This window comes from Pseudorasbora parva, chromosome 22 (genome assembly GCF_024679245.1).
Source record: "Pseudorasbora parva isolate DD20220531a chromosome 22, ASM2467924v1, whole genome shotgun sequence".
Lineage (NCBI taxonomy): Eukaryota > Metazoa > Chordata > Actinopteri > Cypriniformes > Gobionidae > Pseudorasbora > Pseudorasbora parva.
The window spans coordinates 165,001-170,000 of NC_090193.1; the positions used below are offsets into that span (position 1 = coordinate 165,001).

Consider the following 5,000-nt stretch of genomic DNA (forward strand, 5'->3'; position numbering starts at 1 on the left):
CTACAAAGCCAATAGGGCGCTTGTCCGTTTGCAACTGTCTACCTCTGCTTCATGTTTTAGCCATTAGATTCACAGGATTTTCTGCCAGGTTGAGTCAGAAGGCTAGGCCGGTTAGCTCAGTTGGTTAGAGCGTGGTGCTAATAACGCCAAGGTCGTGGGTTCGATCCCCGTACTGGCCAGAAGTTTTTTGCAGTCCTGTGATCATCACCTTTTCAGCTACCTCTCTCCAAGCTGGCTGCTCTAAAACACCCGTGACCTGCAAGAAAAACGCCGAAATAGCTCAGTTGGGAGACCGTTAGACTGAAGATCTGAAGGTCCCTGGTTCGATCCCGGGTTTCGGCATGCAGGCACTGTGAAGAGAGCCCCCTGTCTGGTTCCATGGTGTAATGTTTAGCACTCTGGACTCTTAATCCAGTGATCCGAGTTCAAATCTCGGTGGCACTTTTATTTCTGGATATGCTCGTTTATGTTGGAACCATAGAGCATGAATGGAAGACGTGACAAATGTTGAGAGCATTACGTTTAGGTTTTATTCCCCTCAATTTCTGCCAACTGATGGTGTTTGCGTTCCTTGCCACCGTCGCCTTAACGGGGACCCTTAATATTCAAGAGTAGTATTGATTTGACTGCACTCACACTACTGGATGAGAAGTAAACTCGAAGTGAAATGAGCTGGACAACGAAACCGCTGTTTTCTGCATAGCTTCTTTATAGCTGAATTTAATTTGTTTCATAGTCAAAGAACTTTACACAGTTATGAAACGAACCTCAGCTGAATAATGACACTATTGTCTTTTGAGGAGCTGAATTACAGCACAGTTGAATTCTGCTTGCATCATGGATCATTATTTTCCTGTTTATGACTGTAAAGCTGCATTGAAACAATCTGCACTGTATAAAAGGCTGTGTAAATAAAGGTGACTTGGCTCACGTGATCATGCGATGCTTTGCCGTGCCCCCTATTGTCTTACGCACTCCAGTCTATCATTCTTCGCAGGGGGAAGATAAAGCATAAAGTACTCACCTGGCCGCAGTAAGAAGTCAGGCACACTCTGCTGCCTAAAGTCAACAACTCAAATAAGTTCGGATTCAATCCAACCATGCACCCATGCGAGTCCTCTTTAAGAATTAGTCAGTTGCGGACGCTGGAAGTCTGACAGTGCCTCACATCTGAAGCCATACACAAAGTGAATTCTGATGGACCACCAGCAGGGGTCGGCTCGTTGGTCTAGGGGTATGATTCTCGCTTCGGGTGCGAGAGGTCCCGGGTTCAAATCCCGGACGAGCCCTGACTTCTTGCCCCGGTTTATAAAGGGCCTGACGTCCACGACTTTTCTTCAGAAGCCTTGTGCAGAGTGAGATCTGATTTCAGATGAGGCCAGATGACCTGCAGAGTGTGGCTCGTTTGGTCTAGGGGTATGATTCTCGCTTAGGGTGCGAGAGGTCCCGGGTTCAAATCCCAGACGAGCCCTGTCTTCTAACGCCGGTTTATTAAGGGCCCGCCATCCACGTCTTTTCTGCAGAAGCCTAGTGCAGAGTGAGATCTGATGGCGGATTTTCCAGATTTCAAGCGCCTGCTTTTGAAGGGCCCTTCTTTGGGTTGACCAGCGTCTACAAAGCCAATAGGGCGCTTGTCCGTTTGCAACTGTCTACTTCTGCTTCATGTTTTAGCCATTAGATTCACAGGATTTTCTGCCAGGTTGAGTCAGCAGGCTAGGCCGGTTAGCTCAGTTGGTTAGAGCGTGGTGCTAATAACGCCAAGGTCGTGGGTTCGATCCCCGTACTGGCCAGAAGTTTTTTGCAGTCCTGTGATCATCACCTTTTCAGCTACCTCTCTCCAAGCTGGCTGCTCTAAAACACCCGTGACCTGCAAGAAAAAGGCCGAAATAGCTCAGTTGGGAGAGCGTTAGACTGAAGGTCCCTGGTTCGATCCCGGGTTTCGGCATGCAGGTACTGTGAAGAGAGCCCCCTGTCTGGTTCCATGGTGTAATGTTTAGCACTCTGGACTCTTAATCCAGTGATCCGAGTTCAAATCTCGGTGGCACTTTTATTTCTGGATATGCTCATTTATGTTGGAACCATAGAGCATGAATGGAAGACGTGACAAATGTTGAGACCATTACGTTTAGGTTTTATTCCCCTCAATTTCTGCCAACTGATGGTGTTTGCGTTCCTTGCCACCGTCGCCTTAACGGGGACCCTTAATATTCAAGAGTAGTATTGATTTGACTGCACTCACACTACTGGATGAGAAGTAAACTCGAAGTGAAATGAGCTGGACAACGAAACCGCTGTTTTCTGCATAGCTTCTTTATAGCTGAATTTAATTTGTTTTATAGTCAAAGAACTTTACACAGTTATGAAACGAACCTCAGCTGAATAATGACACTATTGTCTTTTGAGGAGCTGAATTACAGCACAGTTGAATTCTGCTTGCATCATGGATCATTATTTTCCTGTTTATGATTGTAAAGCTGCATTGAAACAATCTGCACTGTATAAAAGGCTGTGTAAATAAAAGTGACTTGGCTCACGTGATCATGCGATGCTTTGCCGTGCCCCCTATTGTCTTACGCACTCCAGTCTATCATTCTTCGCAGGGGGAAGATAAAGCATAAAGTACTCACCTGGCCGCAGTAAGAAGTCAGGCACACTCTGCTGCCTAAAGTCAACAACTCAAATAAGTTCGGATTCAATCCAACCATGCACCCATGCGAGTCCTCTTTAAGAATTAGTCAGTCGCGGACGCTGGAAGTCTGACAGTGCCTCACATCTGAAGCCATACAGATGTGTCTCGCTTAGGTTGCGAGAGGTCCCGGTTTCAAATCCCGGACGAGCCCTGTCTTCTAACGCCGGTTTATTAAGGACCCGCCATCCACGTCTTTTCTGCCGAAGCCTTGTGCAGAGTGAGGTCTGATGGTGGATGATGCCAGGTGACTAGCAGAGGGTGGCTTGTAGGTCTAGGGGTATGATTCTTGCTTCGGGTGCGAGAGGTCCCAGGTTTAAATCACGTACGAGCCCGGACCTTTAGCCCCGGTTTATGAAGGGCCCGACGTCCACTTCTTTTCTGCAGAAGCCTTGTGCAGAGTGAGATGTGATGGCGGATGACGCCAGATGACTTGCAGAGTGTGGCTCGTTGGTCTAGGGGTATGATTCTCGCTTAGGGTGTGAGAGGTCCCGGGTTCAAATCCCGGACGAGCCCTGACTTCTAGTCCCGGTTTATAAAGGTCCCGACGTCCACGTCTTTTCTGCAGAAGCCTAGTGCAGAGTGAGATCTGATGGCGGATTTTCCAGATTTCAAGCGCCTGCTTTTGAAGGGCCCTTCTTTGGGTTGACCAGCGTCTACAAAGCCAATAGGGCGCTTGTCCGTTTGCAACTGTCTACCTCTGCTTCATGTTTTAGCCATTAGATTCACAGGATTTTCTGCCAGGTTGAGTCACCAGGCTAGGCCGGTTAGCTCAGTTGGTTAGAGCGTGGTGCTAATAACGCCAAGGTCGTGGGTTCGATCCCCGTACTGGCCAGAAGTTTTTTGCAGTCCTGTGATCATCACCTTTTCAGCTACCTCTCTCCAAGCTGGCTGCTCTAAAACACCCGTGACCTGCAAGAAAAAGGCCGAAATAGCTCAGTTGGGAGAGCGTTAGACTGAAGATCTGAAGGTCCCTGGTTCGATCCCGGGTTTCGGCATGCAGGCACTGTGAAGAGAGCCCCCTGTCTGGTTCCATGGTGTAATGTTTAGCACTCTGGACTCTTAATCCAGTGATCCGAGTTCAAATCTCGGTGGCACTTTTATTTCTGGATATGCTCGTTTATGTTGGAACCATAGAGCATGAATGGAAGACGTGACAAATGTTGAGACCATTACGTTTAGGTTTTATTCCCCTCAATTTCTGCCAACTGATGGTGTTTGCGTTCCTTGCCACCGTCGCCTTAACGGGGACCCTTAATATTCAAGAGTAGTATTGATTTGACTGCACTCACACTACTGGATGAGAAGTAAACTCGAAGTGAAATGAGCTGGACAACGAAACCGCTGTTTTCTGCATAGCTTCTTTATAGCTGAATTTAATTTGTTTCATAGTCAAAGAACTTTACACAGTTATGAAACGAACCTCAGCTGAATAATGACACTATTGTCTTTTGAGGAGCTGAATTACAGCACAGTTGAATTCTGCTTGCATCATGGATCATTATTTTCCTGTTTATGACTGTAAAGCTGCATTGAAACAATCTGCACTGTATAAAAGGCTGTGTAAATAAAAGTGACTTGGCTCACGTGATCATGCGATGCTTTGCCGTGCCCCCTATTGTCTTACGCACTCCAGTCTATCATTCTTCGCAGGGGGAAGATAAAGCATAAAGTACTCACCTGGCCGCAGTAAGAAGTCAGGCACACTCTGCTGCCTAAAGTCAACAACTCAAATAAGTTCGGATTCAATCCAACCATGCACCCATGCGAGTCCTCTTTAAGAATTAGTCAGTCGCGGACGCTGGAAGTCTGACAGTGCCTCACATCTGAAGCCATACACAAAGTGAATTCTGATGGACCACCAACAGGGGTCGGCTCGTTGGTCTAGGGGTATGATTCTCGCTTAGGGTGCGAGAGGTCCCGGGTTCAAATCCCGGACGAGCCCTGACTTCTTGCCCCGGTTTATAAAGGGCCTGACGTCCACGACTTTTCTTCAGAAGCCTTGTGCAGAGTGAGATCTGATTTCAGATGAGGCCAGATGACCTGCAGAGTGTGGCTCGTTGGTCTAGGGGTATGATTCTCGCTTAGGGTGCGAGAGGTCCCGGGTTCAAATCCCGGACGAGCCCTGTCTTCTAACGCCGGTTTATTAAGGGCCCGCCATCCATGTCTTTTCTGCCGAAGCCTTGTGCAGAGTGAGGTCTGATGGTGGATGATGCCAGGTGACTAGCAGAGGGTGGCTTGTAGGTCTAGGGGTATGATTCTTGCTTCGGGTGCGAGAGGTCCCAGTTTTAAATCACGTACGAGCCCGGACCTT

At 47.9% G+C, this 5,000-nt stretch overlaps 9 non-coding genes across 9 annotated transcripts; all 9 read left to right on the top strand.

Annotated features, from left to right (window-relative positions):
* The first annotated feature begins 105 nt into the window (after positions 1 to 105).
* trnai-aau (transfer RNA isoleucine (anticodon AAU)) lies at positions 106 to 179 on the top strand. Its single transcript has one exon. It is a non-coding gene; the product is annotated as a tRNA-Ile (tRNA).
* Positions 180 to 1,217: 1,038 nt separating this feature from the next.
* trnap-cgg (transfer RNA proline (anticodon CGG)) lies at positions 1,218 to 1,289 on the top strand. Its single transcript has one exon. It is a non-coding gene; the product is annotated as a tRNA-Pro (tRNA).
* A 109-nt stretch (positions 1,290 to 1,398) lies between these two features.
* trnap-agg (transfer RNA proline (anticodon AGG)) lies at positions 1,399 to 1,471 on the top strand. The gene has a single exon. It is a non-coding gene; the product is annotated as a tRNA-Pro (tRNA).
* A 245-nt stretch (positions 1,472 to 1,716) lies between these two features.
* trnai-aau (transfer RNA isoleucine (anticodon AAU)) lies at positions 1,717 to 1,790 on the top strand. Its single transcript has one exon. It is a non-coding gene; the product is annotated as a tRNA-Ile (tRNA).
* A 1,340-nt stretch (positions 1,791 to 3,130) lies between these two features.
* trnap-agg (transfer RNA proline (anticodon AGG)) lies at positions 3,131 to 3,202 on the top strand. The gene has a single exon. It is a non-coding gene; the product is annotated as a tRNA-Pro (tRNA).
* Positions 3,203 to 3,447: 245 nt separating this feature from the next.
* trnai-aau (transfer RNA isoleucine (anticodon AAU)) lies at positions 3,448 to 3,521 on the top strand. Its single transcript has one exon. It is a non-coding gene; the product is annotated as a tRNA-Ile (tRNA).
* A 90-nt stretch (positions 3,522 to 3,611) lies between these two features.
* trnaf-gaa (transfer RNA phenylalanine (anticodon GAA)) lies at positions 3,612 to 3,684 on the top strand. Its single transcript has one exon. It is a non-coding gene; the product is annotated as a tRNA-Phe (tRNA).
* Positions 3,685 to 4,559: 875 nt separating this feature from the next.
* On the top strand, positions 4,560 to 4,631 carry trnap-agg (transfer RNA proline (anticodon AGG)). Its single transcript has one exon. It is a non-coding gene; the product is annotated as a tRNA-Pro (tRNA).
* A 109-nt stretch (positions 4,632 to 4,740) lies between these two features.
* On the top strand, positions 4,741 to 4,812 carry trnap-agg (transfer RNA proline (anticodon AGG)). Its single transcript has one exon. It is a non-coding gene; the product is annotated as a tRNA-Pro (tRNA).
* The last annotated feature ends 188 nt before the right edge of the window (positions 4,813 to 5,000 follow it).